At 40.8% G+C, this 19128-nt stretch overlaps 1 protein-coding gene and 1 pseudogene across 1 annotated transcript in view; one reads left to right on the top strand and one right to left on the bottom strand.

Annotated features, from left to right (window-relative positions):
• The window catches only part of ARHGAP18 (Rho GTPase activating protein 18), a 134612-nt gene that overhangs the window by 31060 nt on the left and 84424 nt on the right, over positions 1–19128 (top strand). The window lies entirely within an intron of this gene.
• LOC139440070 (histone-binding protein RBBP4 pseudogene) lies at positions 12425–13644 on the bottom strand (annotated as a pseudogene).

The following is a 19128-nucleotide window of genomic DNA, read 5'->3' as shown; positions in this document are numbered from 1 at the left end:
AGAAAGATTGGGCTGGAAGCAGACTTGGCCCAGTGGTTAGGGTGTCCGTCTACCACATGGGAAGTCTGCGGTTCAAACCCCAGGCCTCCTTGACCCGTGTGGAGCTGGCCCATGTGCAGTGCTGATGTGCACAAGGAGTGCCCTGCCATGCAGGGGTGTCCCCTGTGTAGGGAAGCCCCACGTGCAAGGAGTGGCCCCGTAAGGAGAAAGAAAGTGCAGCCTGCCCAGGAATGGCTCTGCACATACGGTGAGCTGATGCAGCAAGATGACGCAACAAAAAGAAACACAGATTCCTGTGCTGCTCACAACAACAGAAGTGGACCAAAACAAGAACACGCAGCAAATGGACACACAGTACAGACAACTGGCGGGGGGGTGGGGGGGGGTGGGGGCGAGCGGGAAGGGGAGGAAGGGGAGAGAAATAAATAAATCTTAAAAAAAAAAAAAGATTGGGCCTAGCTTCCCCCACTGTAATTGCTAAAGCACAAAAGACATAATGGCCCCTCTGGTTTTGGCTAGAATCTTGAGATTTCTTATTACCACTGGTCTTATCTATATAATAATCTGTATAATGCTAATAAGTATAAAGTTATTAGCATTTCTAGCCAAGAGTTACTGTAGTAATTATGGAAAAGTGGCCATAGCTAGAATGTTCCTGCAGCAGGATAATTGCCATGTCCCTCTTCCAGTTTGACAGACTTGAAAGGTTGTAGGTCCGGGGTTCCGCCAGCACAGGCTTTGACCTTGCCTGGGCTCATCTCTGGTCCTAATGGCTGCTGAGAACTGCCCCTGTGTTGGGGCTGCCTTGCTAAACTGTTGGGCTCTTTCGCCTGTACTCAATATAGTGAAATATCACACCATATTCCTGAAATGGGTAAGTGAACATTATGGGAACTGTTTTTTGAGGAGGTTTGAGGTTATGACTGAGGAGAAAGAAGAGGGGAAAATGATACTTTTTATTTGTAGGTTCCTTTCCAATCTCATTTTATTAAATTCTCACCATAACAAATACATGAAATAGCAGAGGAGTAAGCAATCTTGGGTTTGGGGGCTTAGAAGCAGACAAACTCTTCAGATGTGTTTGGAGAAGAGCTGTAAATGCTCTGTTTAGTTGAGATGGCTTTTTAAATTGTCCTTTTACTCTTTTATTCTTAGATTTCTACATCTGTGTTAGACTGATAATGCCCCCCGGGTATCAGGTCTTAATCCCTAGAACCTGTAAATCAGGGGTTCTTAACCTTTTTGTTCCATGGACCCCTTTGCCAGTCAGGTGAAAACCACAAACCCCGTACTAAGTCCACACTATACTGTGTATTTTTTAATTTAATACCATACCTGCACCAACAGGCCCCTGCAAGAATAAGGTTTTTTTGAATTTCAATTTCTAGCTCATAGACCCCTTGTTAAGAAGCCCTGCTGTAAATGTTTAGTTATTTGAAAACAGGGTCTCTGTACGTGTGATTACGTTAAGGCTCTTGTGCTGGAGAGAACATCATGAATTATCTGGGAAGGCATTAAATGCAATCACGGGTGTCCTGTGAAAGAGAGGCAGAGGGAGAGTTGGCCCAAAAAGGGGAGAATTCCATGTGAAGATGGAAGCAGAGATTGGAGTGATGCAACCATAAGCAAAGGAATGTCAGCAGCAGCAGAAGCTGGAAGAGGCAAGGAAGGGATTCTCCCCCAGAGCCTCCAGAGGGAGGTGGCTCTGCTAGCACCTTGATTTCGGCCCAGTGATACTGATTTCTGACTTTTGGCCTCCAGAGCAGTGTGAGAATACATTTCTGCTGTTTCAGGCTTCCGAGTTTGTGATCTTTTATCATAGCAACTCCATGAAACTAATACAGGAGGGAAGAGAAATAAAAATGGAACAGAAAGAAACTTGGTCAGGAGGACCATAGAATCAAACTTAGTTTTTATGAAAAGAACTCCCTTTTCTTCATTTATTGTGCATCATGTACAACCCTGGTTCAGTTTATCTTAATTCTGATCTTCAGATTAACTTTCCAAAACCAATGTGCTAATTGTGCCCTGCATGTTTGTTTGTATTCCCAATGTGACTATAAATTTGGGATCCTGTTTGACTTGTTTATAATTTTATCCACATTGCTTGGGCATAGTAGGTACACAATAAATATTTTCCTAATTGAATACATACCTAATTTTTTTTTTTATTTTTTATTTTTATTTTTATTTAATTCCCCTTCCCTCCCCCGGTTGTCTGTTTTTCTGTGTCTTTTTGCTGCGTCTTGTTTCTTTGTCCGCTTCTGTTGTCATCAGCGGCACGGGAAGTGTGGGCGGCACCATTCCTCGGCAGGCTGCATTCTCCTTCGCAGGCTGCATTCTCCTTCGAGCTGGGCGGCTCTCCTTATGGGTGCACTCCTTGCGCGTGGGGCTCCCCTACGCGGGGGACACCCCTGTGTGGCAGGGCACTCCTTGCGCGCATCAGCACTGCGCATGGGCCAGCTCCACACGGGTCAAGGAGGCCCGGGGCTTGAACCGCGAGCCTCCCATGTGGTAGACGGACGCCCTAACCACTGGGCCAAAGTCCGTTTCCATACCTAATTATTAATATCCTCCTATCAGGGCTCAATCTGCTTTCCCAGCTATATTTTTCAATATTCTTTTTATGTTCTTGCCAGAAAAAAAAATAAATTGGTGAGATATAAATAATAAATAATAACTTCAGTTTCCCTTTTGAAAAATAACTGTCCAGATGACAGATGGCATTAGAATGGACTGATTGTATAATAACTATTAATTGGAGCCTTTTAATACTTCCCTTAGAAGAAAGAGGCAAATTACAACAAATCAAATGACTATTAAGGGTTTATTTAAAAATGCTGTTTAAAGTGTGTTTTTAGGGTCAGTATAGAAAAAAACCAAATGCATTCTATTCCTGCAGTGTTCTATAGAGGCACTTGATATTCAGAATGATGACAGTGAGGCAATGTTCTTGAAAAGTAAGATGATTTTAGACTAAAACAATTTTTATATTTTAAATAATAGCCATTAAAAATAGTCTATAGTAAAACTAATTTATTGAAATTAAACTATTTGGAGAATTCTTAAACATTTCCCATCATCTGAAAGTAGTTCTCTGCTTGTGAAATGCTGGCTTTTGTACTTAGGATGATATTGTGTCTTAAGATGATCATGTAAACAAGATGGTTGGTTTTGTTTCCACAACTTTTTGTTGTGAAAAATTTAAGCATTTAGAAATGTTTTAAAAATGAATTAATGGAACTACATAAGTTTTACACCTGGATTTGAAGTTTTCAATTTAAAAATAAAAATTCAGTGGGATTATTGTCCCTGAATATCCCATCTTCTTTTCTTCTTTTGGAAAAATGTGCAAACAATTCTTCATCTGTTTTCAGACAAATCACTCACTCCTAGGTATTTTTCAAGAATGTTAGTTTTACCTTTCAATCATAGATATTTATGTGTAAGGACCTTTAAGTATCAGTGTGAAGTGACTATTGGTTGATCTTGGAGTGGGGGATGGTCCAGAATTGAGAGTGTTTGATTGACAGCACAGGTAGGCATGGGGACATGGGAGGGGAATTGATTACCTGTATCATCTAAGAAACAAGGGATGGGGAAAAACAAAAAGTTATCCCTTCGGAGATATTTTCTCCTAATTCTTAGGGCTGTGAACCAAGTCTGCTTATGTGCTTATAGATCCATTTACTAGGTAGGGCAAAGGACAGATGCTGTAGAGAAAAATGCTAGTTTTTTTAGATGTCTGTAGGAAATGTTCTTGTGGATTGTTCAGATTACAGCACCAGATAGTGGAATATTAGAGCTGCTCCCACACTCCCACATCTACCCTCATTTTGTAGATGAGTAAAATGTGTTTATATATAGCACCTTTGTCATGTCATAGAAAATAGTTCAGTACTTTTTTTTTTTTGGTAATTTTCGACGACCATAGAATTTTAGAGTTGAAACAGACATTATATTCACATTCTCAACTCCTCTGAGAGTAGAGGATTTAGTGGCATATTCAAGTTTACATAGGTAAGGATAAAGCCAGGCAGGCAGTCTATGGTCTCTTTCCGTTAGCTTGTAGCAATGTATTACAAATCTTCATGTCTATCACCTGCCTAGCTAATGTCTTATTCTAGTTTACTACAATACTGAGTGGCTGTAAAAATGTCAATTTCACTGAACACTTTTTATGCAGATTAAAAATAGTTAATTAGAATTTAAAGACAGTTTAGAATATATTTCTGTAAAGGGTATTTTCTTAATGATGAAAATAATTAAAAGACTGAGGTACAGGAAAGAAGCTAAAAATAGATCAGTGACTACCACCTTTTTCAAAGGGTGGTGTTTGGGTGTATGTGTGTGTATGAGAGAGAGAGAGAATTCCTCTGTGGATTTAGAGGTTAAGAAAATGAAATTTACTTTAGTCCATTGTTCGTTCCCTAATCCTGAGAATTCTGGGATCGTGATGCCCACTCCACCTCTCATTGAGAGGGGCTTAGATCCCATTGGGCAGATGGATTGAACTATCTTGCTTGTAGTTGTAGACTTTCTCTATTCCTTGGGATGGTTGTTGTCTATCATCATCTCCTTGTTAATTGTCCTGAGTGAGTCCAATGAACTGGAGAGTAGGTGCTGCAAGTCTGTTGAGATTCAGGGCCCAACTGGCACATGGATAGCTCAAAGATTTAAGTGTCTTGGGCCCACACCTATCAACTCTAGTACTAACTATAGGTTCACATAGAAGGGGCAGGAGAGCCATGTCTAAGGAAGCCACAACTAAGTCCAACTCTGTCACATTGGGGAGCATACATTCCAAAGTAGGGTCCACTGGCAGGGCACCAAACTCCTGAGCTCTCTGTCCTGCCTATAGTGTCTGGATGTCTCCAGAGCCCTCAAGGGCCCCACTGTTTGAGGCAATATTTACTCTGGCAGCCAGAGAGATCCTGCAGAGATGTGCATAAGCACAACCTCTGGAATGACCTCCTGACTCACTTTGAAGTCTCTTAGCCAGATAAACTCATTTGTCTTTACCTTTTCCCCCTTTTGGTCAAGGATTTTCCAGTTGTATTGCTAGTGGGTGCTTGGTAGTAATCCCTCAGTGTCAGAGAAGTTCATCCCTTGGAGTTATGTCCCACACTGGGGGGGAAGGTAATGCATTTATATGCTGAGTTTGGCTTAGATAGAGGCCCATTTGAGCAACAAGGAGGACTTCATGAGGTAACTGAGATATCCTGTAATATTAGCCTAAGTTTCAATTTCAAAGGTAAAGGTTCATAAGTACAGTCATCAATATCAAGGGCCTGTCAATGGTCCATCCACCTTCACTAGTCACTGCTCCTATAGAGTAGACTTACTGTTATTCTACTATAGACTTAATGTGATTCTAGCAATAGAAGAATTTTTATCACTGATGCGGAAGCAGTAGCCACTGGAGGTTCTGAAGGGAGAGAGAGGGAAAAACAGGTGTAATATGGGGGCATTTTCAGGGCTTGGGAAGTGTCCTGAATGACATGGCAACGACAGATACAAGCCATTATATATCTTGTCATAACTTACAAAATTGTGTGGGGGAGAGTTTAAACTACAATGTAAACTATAATCAACACTTAGTGCCAATGCTCCAGAATGTGTTAATCAATTGTAATAAATGTACTAGATTAAAGAAGGATGTTGTTAATGTGCGAAAATGTGCATGGGATAGAGAACTGGGCATATGGGAATCACCTATATTTTTTATGTGACATTTATGTAATCTAAGTATCTTTGAAAAAAAATATATATATATATAAATAGAAAATGAAGTTTGGGCCAGTATGTTTGAAACTTTTTCCCAATTTGTCATTCAATTGAATGGCTTTGGGAAAATGTATTAAAATTCCTTTTTCATATTTTGATGTTATTTAAAATAAAGCATAAAATAACCCTTATTCAAAACACAGGAAACCAGACTTTCAAGACTAGTGGAATTCATGCAATACAGTAACAAGTAGCTGAAAGCCTGAAATGAGTTGGTATTCTGGATTTTGACTGCTCTATAGATGCCATTAAAAAGAGTCAGCTGGTAGTAAATTAATTTAAAAGAGTTAAATAGTAAGAATAAGTGGAAAAAAAAACTTAAAAAAAAAAGAATAAATGTGTGAAAAGAACAGGAATAAAGTAATCCAATCTTGTCATTCACGTCATTTACCATCTAAATAGCCAAGAGCTGGGAAGTTGTAAGGAGACAAAGAATATAGGACATTTTAATAACTAATTAACAATGGTTAAGGCATTCAAGGCACACTTTTGAAATTTAAGAAATGATTTAAGAATAAATACTATGATTTTCTTTACCCTTAGCCCTTCCTTCCTTATAGTCATAAAATTAAAGAAGAAATCAACACTCAAAATAAACCTGGTTTAAATGTAGGAAACTTCATTTGTGACATTAATTTGGCCACTCCATTTAAGATGTCTTATCATGGCTATTTTGTACAGGCAGCACACTGGAGGTGGTTTTTACTTGAAAAATTGAAATGAACATGAAATCAAAATGGGATATTTGCATTATATTTTCATGTAACATGGAAATACGTAGCAAAAAAAAAAAGATTTTCATGTTAACAACTGGATGGGGGGCAGTTTGATACCTAGAAGAATTATCTTTCTAAAATTTATTCATAAGCAAGTTTTTAAAGAAAAATTTTGTTGATAGTTTAAAAGGCATGTAAATGTTACCAAATTCTTGACCTGTGTTTTGAAAAGAAACCAGTTAGGTGACCAGGCATGGTTTCCTAGCCTCTCTTATGTCTCATTCCATCCATCTGTAAAATGAAGTGATTTGACTAGGTGATGTCAAGATTTCTTTCATCTCTGCAATTCTGTCATTATTAATAATTTGAGAATTCAGAGGGCAATATGGAGCAAGGTTTTTAAAATTTTATTGGGGATTTTAATAGGAACTAGACCTTGAAGGAAATGATAGAACTTGGCTTTTCAGAAAGAGGGCCTTCACCCTGGTGAGAACAAAGATGTTATTGGAAGGGGCCTTCTCATACCTTAATGTCTGATTATTATCAAAGCACAGTTGGTGATTCTAGGTGGATCAAATCGGGGTGGACTCAGCTGATTTGACAACCATTGAAAGAAATCTTCAAGGACAAGAACTGCATCAAATAGAATTTTATTGTAGCTGATGCATATGAAGTATCATAGATCTGCTTAGGAATGGAATTTAGCATCCTTCATGCTTCTGTGCAGTGAGATCTAAGGAAAAAGTCGACAGTGGGGAATAAACCGAGGCTCAGGATACACCTGGTAGGCAGTGTCGAGGGAGTGGTGTTGAATTAGGTTTCCTGGGTGCTGAGAGAGGCTGATGTGGGAAGAAGGAACTGACTTTAGCTGGTTGGGAACTGCAAGTTCCCAGAGATGGTAAGGAGGTTGGTTGTGGTTCAAGAAAAGCAGTACTGGATTTGAGATCTTTGCGGGTTGAGTTAATGAGGCTCGGGCTGTGGCCACATTAGTGAAACCTGAGGTGCAGTGGAGAGCAAGTCCGCATAGGCAGTTAGGGAAGGAGTGAGGCCCCACAGGACACAGCTGTTGAAATTCTGAGGAGGATTGTGGAGGGCAGGAGTGCAAATCTGAGGGGGGCAGAAGGGGTGGAGGGAGAGGGGGAGAATGTGTGAGTATAGTGCTTCTGAGACTTGTTTCTGAAACCATCTGTGTCATTGTCAGTAACCTGCTGTGAGTGTAATCACTTCACCTCTCCCGGCTTCCGGCTTCCGTGTTCTCAAAGGCAAAATGGGGGCAGATGGAGTTGAACTAGATCAGCAGTTCTATGTGGGGGCAGCCTTGCCCTCCAGAGGGCGTTTCAGTAATGTGTGTGTGTCTGGAGGGAAGGGAGGTTTCATGGGAGGGTTTCATGTCTTCACATTGTTTGAAGGACAGATTCAGGTTGTGTTACCAGTCCCACAGTTTCAGGTCAGACCTGCCAAACAAATAATTACCTGGTGTCTAACATGAGCTTAGAATGACCCAGTTGGCAGTCCTCAAGGGTGTTGTATACAAATCCGTCTCCTCTCTGCTTATTCTAACTCAGTGTTTTATTCCGTGTACCACCTGTATCTTCACTCTTTGATTTTCTGTTTTCTTATGAGAAATGTTTTCTGATCTTATTTTCTACAAATCTAAAGTCACTTGTTATAGATATAGACACGGGACTATTTTATGATGGCTTTTAGTGCCCAGTCATTCATTCACTTATTGAAATACATAATATTTTGTTTTGAATTATTTTCCTTTATTTCTCCTCAATATTATGGTAAGGTCATGTACACACCCTCACACTTTCGTATCCGTATATACAGATACATAATTAAAATTGCATGTAAATTTTCTGAATTGCACTTCAGAATGGTAAAGGTAGAGATTATCACTAATGCGTTGTTAAGGGGAAGAATGTCTGATAAAGTGAACACTTAACCAGATGATCTCCAAGGTTTCTCACTTCTGGCAGCTCTAAAATACTGTGATTCTAGGAACATTATGATTTGAAGAGGCAGGTTTTCTAATAGGGAAGTATTAAAAACTGCCAGCGTGGGGCTGGGAATTAGGCACTTCTGCGCCCAGGCAGGCCCGGGAGGCTGAATGGGAAGACATGCCAGGCTATCCTTCCATCCACCCCCGGAGCCTGTGAGCGGGCAGGTGAGGGGAAGGGAGAAGGTTTTGCCGGCCAGGCAGCTCCCCTGAAAAGAATGGCTGGGGCAGCGGGGAAGACAGCTTTGAAAAATTGGATGCATGCCTTCCCCATCATTTTTTCAGAGCTGTAGCTGCATGATTCTCCTTTTGATGTGGAATGAGTGGTAAGAGAGATTTTTCACAGAATTTAGCAACCCACTAATATATCCCTTTCCACTGGCAGCTTATTTAGCTTTTAAAATTATGAGCTGATGTGATCATTCATTGTTAAGGTGAATGTTCTCTACCAGAATGCAGGGAAAAAGCTACCTGTGATGGTTAAGTTCATGCATCAACTGGGCTAGGTTATGGTGTCCTCTTGTTTGATCCAGCAGTCACTGGCCTGATTGTTACTGTGAGAGTAAATCATCAGCAAGTTGATTGCATCTGTGACTGATTACAGACAACAAAGGAGATTGTCTTCATCAATGAGAGAAGCCTCATCCAATCAGTTGAAGGCCTTAAAGGGGGAACTGATGATTTTAGCAGTCAGAGAGCAGAATAGAAATTTAGCAGTCAGAGAGCAGAATTCTAAAGAGTTCTCAAACTTTCATGGAGTTCCCAGTTTGCAGCCTGCCCTATAAAATTTGGACTTTCCAATCCCCATGATTGCATGAGCCGATTCCTATAATAAATCTCATATAAATGTATATTTATATACATTATATATGTGCATATATATATATATATATATATATATAATATATACGTTGATTTTGTTTCCCTGGAGAACCCTGACTAATGTACTACCCATGTTATGTGAGCTTCCTTTTTATTTTAACAGGTACTCAGTGTTTCTTCAGGTTTCAGTTAGAGAATTTCACTATCTTCCTTTTTAAAGTTTGAATAGTCTGTTGAAGAACATTGAAAACACTAAAATTGCCGATAACTTTAGATACCTGCCATATGAGAAAGTATTCATACTGTCAAAGTATTGCGGCATCCTTTAAAAAGTGCTGTAGGATTTCTTAGGCTCAGTTCCTTTTATTCTCTTTAACTTGATTTTAGGCCACAGAAAGTTCAAACTTGAAATTGACATCCAACAATAACAGTCACTAGGATCTCAAATGAAATTCTGAGGATATTTTAGAGGCCAATTTAAGGGGAATTTTAATAAAAATTATCCTTGTTTTGGCTTTAAAAAGTTGCTTTATATAAACATAAAGTTGTGTTTTGTTTTTTTTTAATGTAGGAAAGCAATGTATTTCATAATAAACACTTTCACCATTAGTAATGCAGAGTAACAGGCCTGCTGATGAAAAGTAAACTCTTATCCATGATTAATTTGAATTTTTTTTCATTTTTAAAAAATTTATTGAAGAATATCACTCATGCATAAACATACATAAACAATAAGTGTATAGTAACAGTTGTGAACTTACAAAACAAACATACATAGCATCATACAGGACTTTCATTAACTCACCCTACCACCAATACCTTGCATTGTTGTTAAACATTTTAAACTAATTGATTAAAGAACATTGTCAAAATATTACTACTAACCAAAGTATTTTCCCCCAACCCACCCTATTATTATTATTATTATCTTTGTATCATTTATATATGAACATACATAACAATAAATGTATACTAAAAGTTGTAGACTTAGAAAGCAAACATGCATAACATTATACAGGGTCCCATACATCAACCTTCCACCAACACCTTGCATTGTCGTGAGACATTTGTTACAGATTATAAAAGAATATTGTCAAAATCTTACTACTAATTATAGTCTGTATCTTATATTTGGTGTTTTTTTCCCTCCCAAACCACCGTATTATTATTTTTTAAATATATTTTTTTGTGGCAGAAGTTGCAAACTTATAAAACAATCATGCACATGTGCAGAATTCCCAAACAACATCCATCTATCAACACACCATATTATGGTGGAACATTTGTTACAGATAAAATAATATCATCTGATTGTTACCATGTCTATAGTGTACATTTAGCACTCATTCATCATACTGCCCCATTATGACATAGTACATCTTTGGTATAGATGCAAGCATATTACATTATTACTGCTAACCACAGTCCATATGTCACTCCAGTTGTATTTTTCTCATACTTCTCCACATTCCCACCACCCTGCAGTAGTGATGTACATTTGCTCAAGCTCACAAAGGGTACTCTTGTATCTTTACCATCAACCGCAATTCTCATCCACCTCTTGGTTTAGTGTGCTATTCAGTTCTTAGATTATTCTCTAGCATTCTGTCAGTTGGCATTTACATCCCTAGACTACCATTTTCAACCACATTCCCATTTATAAACTAGCTGTTACTCACTATTTGTTACCATCCACTCTATACGTTGCCACACTTTTACAGTAAAGCTAATTAAAACTTCTACATACATTAGACATCAGAAGTCTATCTCAGTCCTCCTCTTATCTCCTTTAAGAATCCACCACCTACCACCAGGGTTTGAAAATATTTTCCTACAATTTCTTCTAGAAGCTTTATGGTTCTTTTATTTTTAGGTTTTTGATCCATTTTGAGTTAATTTTTGGATAAGGTGTGAGATAGGGGTCCTCTTTCCTTCTTTTGGCTATGGATATCCAGTTCTTTCAGCAACATGATTAATTTAATTTTAAAAACAACTTATGCTATTGATATATTCTTTTCAACTAAACTGGACAGTCTACATGTAGTATAACTGTCGGGTAAAAACATACATTTTTACAACTTGGTGCTCCCAACTTTAAAAAAACAACCACTTCACAGAAAGGAAAGAAATAATATGAAACAGCTCAAGAAATACACTAACAAGCAAAAATATATGGTGAAAGAGGAATACATGAAATAAAGTTTTGACTTAAATGAAGAAACTCATATGCATCCTGAAAAGCCAGGTATGATGATTTTAGAGCAGAAATCTGTATGACTTGAAACTCTTCCCTATTTCCTAAATAAACATATCTTGCATTCTTATACCTCATGACTCAGATGTCTACCCCATTGGATCTGTTCCTTATCCACTGTAACCTTAAATGAGTCTAAAAAACTTGGGAGGGAAGCAGATTTGGCTCAACTGATAGAGCGTCTGCCTACCACATGGGAGGTCCAGGGTTCAAACCCAGGGCCTCCTGATCTGTGTGGTGAGCTGGCCTATGTGCAGTGTTGATGTGCGCGAGGAGTGCCATGCCACGCAGAAGTGTCCCCTGTGTAGGGGAGCCCCACACACAAGGAGTGTGCCCCATAAGGAGAGTTGCCCAGGAGTGGTGCCTCACACGCAAGAGAGCTGATACAGCAAGATGATGCAACAAAAAGAGACACAGAGTCCCGGTGCCACTGACAGGAATGCAAGCAGACACAGAAGAACACACAGTGAATGGACACAGAGAGCAGACCACTGGAGTAGCGGGGGGAGGGGAGAGAAATAAATAAAAAATAAAATAAAAAACTTGGGAATATAGCATAAGAGGAAAAATGACCACACACATATATTCCCTTTTCTATTTCTACTTCAGACCTGGATTTGATTGAGCAAATTCCAGAAGAAAGTGTAAATACACATTTATGATTTTGCTGAATCAAGTCCCTGGTTAATATTTGGAAAACACCCAAAGTCTGGGCTAATAGCATTGTTGCTGGTAGCTATAGAAGGAGAGTCAAACAAAGTCTGTGCCTCAAAACCAATGTTAAATCAACCTCAAGGTTGAGAGGGTAAAGAGGGGAGTTTACTGTCACAAGTGTAGGCATATCTAGGATCCATGTTCTTCTGGATCCACATGTCCCTCAGGATCTTCATCATAAATGTTCTCTGCCAGCTGCCACACTTGCATGGTATTTTCTTCTGATACAGAACAAATCGCCCACGGTTCATTGGGATCCCAGGAGAAGTTAGATATCTTGGCAGTGGGACCGCTATGAATAAGCAACAACTCTGGGAACCCATCTTCTGCATTTTCTGGGGATTGTTCCTCTCCAGTTTTACTTAAATCTTAGATGTTCGAGTCTACAATTGGTCCCACTGGAAGCCAAAATAGTTTTATTATTATGAGGTGACCACTGAACCTGGAATATTCCATCCTATGGTACTCAAAGAAAAGCAACTTGAGTTTCAGATTTCTCAGATCCCACAAGGTAGTCTTGTCAGCTGATCCTGTGGCAAGAATGAACTCACTACAGGGATTGAAAGAGATCAGTTCATTTCAGCAGTGTGAGCGTCAGTTGAGTGGCTGGGTTTGGAAGTATTGTTTGAACGAGTATCCTAGATCTTAAGTTTCTGATCATCATCAGCTGACCCAGAGACTCATGGAGCAGATGCCAGGAAACATCTACTGCTGTGTTCCCTGTAAAGCGGGTCTTCACATTCATCACTTTTCCTTCCTTTGGAATGGCACTGATGTCCCATGAACAGGTGATATTGTTTTCTGAAGCAGTAAGTAAATGTCTATGGATATTTGGGCTCCCAGAAAGCCCAGAGAGATGCAATTCTGGGTTGCAGTCCCCAAAAGGGTCTGGTGAAGAAGGGTGTTTCATCAAAAACAACGTCACTGGATGGAGTCTGTCGCAACGATGCAAGAGTTCTGAGGCATATAACAGGCCCGGTTTACCTCTCCTTCATGGGTTGATCTTGATTTCTATTGCTTTGTTTCCGTTAACTGAGACAAAACCTCCAAATTCTCCTTTCTCACTGTCATAGTGTGACACATCAAACTGAGCATCATTGTTAGCTACACAATGGCTATCACAAGATGGTTTTGTTCATTTGACATGTAGGTCCCCAGGATAAGTGGATGAATACCGAAAATTGTTCCTTCTGGTCTGGTTTTATCTGGAAGCCACTGTGCAGTAAGACTGGGCCAGTCCAGAACATGGGTCGTCACCAAATCATTAAGAAAGGGAGTGTTCTTTTTCCATATTTTATACTCCTTCTGATCACACATTCTTCCACTGTGTCATCAAAGGCTGCTTCCATTTTGGTCGTGGTGGCCAGGTGAGGTGTGAGTGTAGGGGCTGAGGTTCCCGGCTGTGAGTGTTGTAGGAGTGGTGGGAGGCATTGGGTGCTTGTTCAGCTCTAATATTCTAAGCGTCAGTTTTTAAGGAGAAAAATTAGACAACACATAAAAGGATAGACACATATAAAGTCAAGTGACAAAGGAAACAATTGTTAATGTAACTTATTTAAATATGTAATAGATTATGGGGCTATAGAATTATGGTAGGACATTGAATACATTTAACATAGCTTTTATAATATTACTGTATCAAATTGAGTTAATACAGAAAAGCACCAATAAGAAAACTAAGTTGCCTATAAAACCAGGGCCAGGGAGAGTTATGCTAACATGTTGTTACCTATTATTTTAGTTATTTTTTTCTGTTACTTTTTTACAGGTGCCTGTTGAATGTGAGGCACAGCAGGCGGGATGCTCAGTGGAGAGGATAGTAAGGTCTCGACCCTGGTCCCAAGGCGCCCATAACTTATCCTGCAGCTACTTAGGAAGTTGCCTTGTTTCTTCAGACTTGGGAGCAACCAAGTGTTGTTTCATTTTTGAGTCATATTCCTTGTTCACTCAGTATCTTATGAGGTGGTATTTGGACCTTTATCTAAAGTATTTCCATTGCTCCTAAGGTAGGGAGGCTGAATGTCCCTACCCTATAAGGTAGGTACCATCTTTTCCTTTTACAGACAAGGAAATGAATATTCAAAGAGGTGGGGTGATTACCCAGAGTTCAACATTCAGTGACCAGCAGGGTTGTAGGGCTCCAAAGCTTGCTGTCACCCTTCAACCCAAAGCTCTCTCCCAGAATGTCATTGCGATGGTGGGGTACTATCGTGAGTGAGCCAGAAGGGATGCTGTGGAAATGTAGAAGTTGAAAGGAGGACAACGTTCCTTGTGATGGGGGCTAGGAAAGGAAGGGGACACATGTAACTGCTATAAACTGTGTTGACATCTAACATCCTGGCTTGGGAAGCATGATTCCTTCTATTTCTAGAAAAGGACTCTTTGAATGAGGGAAAATGAACACGAGCAAGGCCAGGTAAGCTGGTTGCACTATAGTTCCCGAAAGGATGGAAGACTAATTGACTGGGAACTTTAACTATCTCCCAGGTCTGTAAATTGCAGATTTGGGTGAATTTTCGAGGAGCATTTGAAGAAAAGAGAGAAAAGAGATATGGGAACAGTTGCCAGCCTGTCTCCTCACTTTCTGTTTTTTCTTCCTTTGATAGAAATGCCTGTCCTTCCTTCCCCTGGATGAAAAGGATACCCCTGACGCGTCCTCCCCGTGCTGTTCCTTAGTTCGGGTGTTCCACCGCCCTGCTCTCCCTTCTTGTTTTTCCAACCTTTTGTATGAAGCATACTCCTGAATGCCCAGGAACCTTCCTCCTTTGGGCAAGGAGCCCAGGCAGGTATTATCAGCCTTGTGCCCTTGTCCAGGAGGCTGCTAGGAACACAGAGGTTCTTGTCGGTGCCTCTTTACCTTCCAGGAGGTATTGCCGTCTGCTTGGCAGGTCCTGACCTGGGGATAATACCCAGTGGTGTGCAAGAAACCCTGTGTCTCAATACATGTGTCCGGAATGAGTTGATGACACTGGGAGAAAAGAAACCTTCCTTGGGAGCATTTCCTTTTTAGGTACCTGTGGATCTATAAATTTGTATATGTATTTATATATAGAGAGAGATTATTTTCAGAAGCCCTGTTTGGTTGTGGGTTTTTAATTATTTTATACTTATTAAGGTTTTTTATCAGAAAGTATTTATCATAAGTATAGGGAAGTTCTGACTTCCAGGCAAGATATGGGTTGTACATCAAGTCTGCCCATCTCTGAAAGGTGCTAAGAGATGTCACAGTTCTGAAAAGTGTCACTTTGGTTTTTGAAGATGTTGAGCATCAGTGCCCACAAGATGGGGATGTTTTTCCATGGGAAAAAAAAAAGGTTTTTTTTTTCTTTTCAAAATTGGGGCAGTGTGGGATTTCTTGCTTTCCAGCGTGGGACGTTAGTTTTGGTGCAGTTGCTGTTACTCTGGAACTAAGGAGTAAAAAGTGTTTTTGAAAATGATAATTGGTTATAATTTTTAAGTTCTTCAGTATTTCAGAAAATCTATCGACGCTCATTACTTTCCCCATCATTTATGGGAGTTTGAATTTATTTTTGCAACAGAGGAGTATTTATCAATGAACTAAATATTTAACGCTCACTATAAAAGCTATGCTTAATGCCGGGTTTAGAGGAGGTATAAAGCAGCAGTGAAAGCAGGAAATGGGCTTCTGGCAGGTAGAGAAGGCGAGGATGATGAGCCCGGCCAACAAGGAGTTATTGCCTCGTTTGTAGACTGGATACACACACACGAAGTGATTAGTGAACCAGACAGTGTTATTTATAGCTGTATGTGCATTTGTTTTTCATCTGGTACCCTGTGTATTCCCAAAAGGTTTTCTATATGGATATGTGTAGTCAGGGCTTAAATCATTTTATAATAAGGTGCCTGGTAAGAGAATTAGCTGGGAGCGGGGGATGAGCAGGTAGTGGAATCAGGTTGGAAGACTTCCTGGAAAGGACTGAGCCGCGTGGCCAGGCAGACGAGTGGAAGCTGCGAAGGGGTCCGGTGAGGAAACAAGTGTGTGACACTGGTGTGGAAGGACATCTGTCCTCCTTTAGGCTCTCCAGCACCAGGCATCCCTTCTGGTTGGAGGAGTTCTCTATTGTCTGGGCTCTGCTGGGAGGCAGGGCTGTCCTCCCACTGAAAACTGGGACAACCTTTAGCGCTGAAGGCATTCACGGTGTGAGCTGCCGCCCAGCTACGTGGAGCTCAGAGGCCACTCTACAGGGGATTCGGGCCAGTGCTGGAGCCACTGAGTTAACTTTGACTAAATTTCTCTTCTGCTTTATCAGAGTTAGTTTCTGATATTTGCAATTAAGAGCACCCACGAGGGAGACAACCCTGGGCCCTTCCTTTCTTCTGTGCCTGTAGAGTTCCATGTGTTATACGGACATGATCTCATCCAAGTTTCACCCCAATGCTGAAAGGAGGTAAAGCTGTTCAGCCCCAATTCACAGGTGTAAAAACGAGACCCAGAGAGATTAAGTAATGGAGGAGCTTTAGGCAGCGGGCAGAGAGCTGGGGAGGGAATGGGGCTTGCCTGACACGGAGGCTGTGGCCTCCACCCCGTGCTCTGCTCCCAACCTCCGAGAACTCAACACAGCTATCGAGGAACTAAGCACTCCTTGGTACTTCGTGGCACTTTATTAGGAAAGGACTTTTCTCAAAACACAGTGAAGCAGGACTTAGCCCTCTTGCTTGGGCATCAAAAATGGGATTTGACAGTTGTAGATTTTCAGTGGTTTTTACCGTGGAATTAAAGGTGAAATTTCCTGGCCCGTTGGTCTGCTTCACTTTGGTAAGTTTGTGCTGATGCGAAGGCAGACAGGAGATCCTGAAGGCTGCACCTATGGAGAGGAGGAAGGTGGGGAGGGAAGAAGTGGGGACGATAGGAACTTATTGTGCTCCTAAAAAGTGTCAGACATCTACTGGTGTCACTGCTAAATTTTCACAGGGAATGACCTGACCCATCGACCCCACCTGACTGGGTGCCTTGCCTGGACAAATATCTGCACAGTGCGTTCCCATCCCCTTTGGTCATGTGTCTTCTTATCAGAGAGATCTTCTCTTCCATCCTTAATAGCCTCCCTCTCCCCAGCCTCTTAACCACGTCCTTTATTTTCATAGCCCTTGTTCACCACCTGACAGATTTTCAGGCTTTTGGCTTATTTTTTCTGTCTCTGTCCCCCTGGACTGTAAGCTTCCTGAGAGTGGGGGCTTTGTCTCCTTCACAGCAGGACCCCCCAGCATTTAGAGCATTCCTGGTACTTAGTAGATGAGGGGGCTCTGAGGGTTTTAGATAATGTGCCCGAGACCTTATAGATTGTGATGGAACCAGATTTCAAATTCTAATCTCTCTGACTCCTAACACCCCTGTGCTCCCCCTTTCACTAATGTCCTTTTATCTGAGAAAATTCCTGTATTTGTACACAGATTGGATGACAGGCATCTCATGGGACTTTCGAGTTGGGGGAAAAAAGTCTTAAAGAGCCAGTCCAACTTTTCCTATTTTACAAATGAGGAAATAACCAGAGACCCCAGAGGTTAGGTGACTTGGTGAAAGCACTAATTCTGTTTGCTATTAGAGGCAGAACCAGAATGAAGATACCCAGTCTACCAGTTCAGTCTTGTTTCTCCTACACTCTGCTGCATTCATTTTCTTCTTGACAAAGTTAGCCCTATTTTGATGCAGATTACAGATATCAAACATTGTTGATGGGTTTGAAATAGTGGATCCTGTTACTTTAAATGCCATAATATTAGTGCAGTAAAATGGAGGCTGCGAACTCATAAGCCCACAGGGACAAACAGAGGGCATAAACAGGCCAAGCGGGACTAGTGGGGACTGCGGCTAATGGAAAGTATATCCCTGTTTCTGAAGGGGTCAGCCCTTCAGCATCTGCACCAGAGAATCGTATTTCCAGAAAAAATGAGGAAAATCAATCTAAAAAGGTTTGAAACACCATACTGACCAAACAAAACATCTGCCAGCCAGCTCTCCTCTTTGTGACTGCTGAAGTTTTCTTAGCAGCCCTTTTCTTTCCAAAGGAGCAAGTTTCAATAAGTGAGAATATGTTGGATAATATGTGAAGTGGTCTCACTGTGGTAAATTTTTCTTTATGCTAGGGGAAGGATCAGACATTGGGCTGTCAAAGTTCACTGAAGGAAAGTAATTGTGAATAAAAGAGTATTTATTGCCTCTCTTTATTACCCTGGTGATAAAGTTGAAGAGTAATGTGTTTTCTCTGTCATATTGACATCGGTGCTAATGGAGGATGCTTGGTTATGCTAGTTCTTGACTGGGAATCAGGAAACCTACGTCTAGGATTGGTGCAGCTGTTAACTTCCTGCATGTTACTTGAAAAATCACCCAATTTTTCTAGCTGGCAGTATTCCTATTTGGATAATTATTGGGTGGACCTTATAAGTGCCAGGAAACAAAGGGCACAGAAGAGTTCATGAGGACTTTATCTTTGTCTCTAGAAAAATAAGTCTGTGTTGTCAGGGAAAGTAGAGATTGGATTATTTGTGCTTATCATGGATAATGGACTTTTAAGCACATTGGCAATCAGTGTATTTGCTGCTGCTGCTCCCGTGAGCCGCCTGAGAAGCTCAGGAAGATTGAAAATTATTGAACTAAGTGATCTCCAGCTCGAAACTCTGTCACACTTGACTCACCCGTTCAGGGGGCAGATTTCAAGCTTTCTATGGTATAGAGACTAAGAGCAGGGAGTGTGCAGCAGGGTGGCGGGGTTGGGTCCTGGCTTTCCTGGCTGTGCTGATTTAGTTCTCTAAGCCACGGTTTCCACAGCCTTAAAGTGGGGATAACAATAGTCCTTACCTCGTAGTCTTGT

This window comes from Dasypus novemcinctus, chromosome 11 (assembly GCF_030445035.2).
Source record: "Dasypus novemcinctus isolate mDasNov1 chromosome 11, mDasNov1.1.hap2, whole genome shotgun sequence".
Classification (NCBI taxonomy): domain Eukaryota; kingdom Metazoa; phylum Chordata; class Mammalia; order Cingulata; family Dasypodidae; genus Dasypus; species Dasypus novemcinctus.
This window is presented reverse-complemented; position numbering and strand designations above follow the sequence as displayed.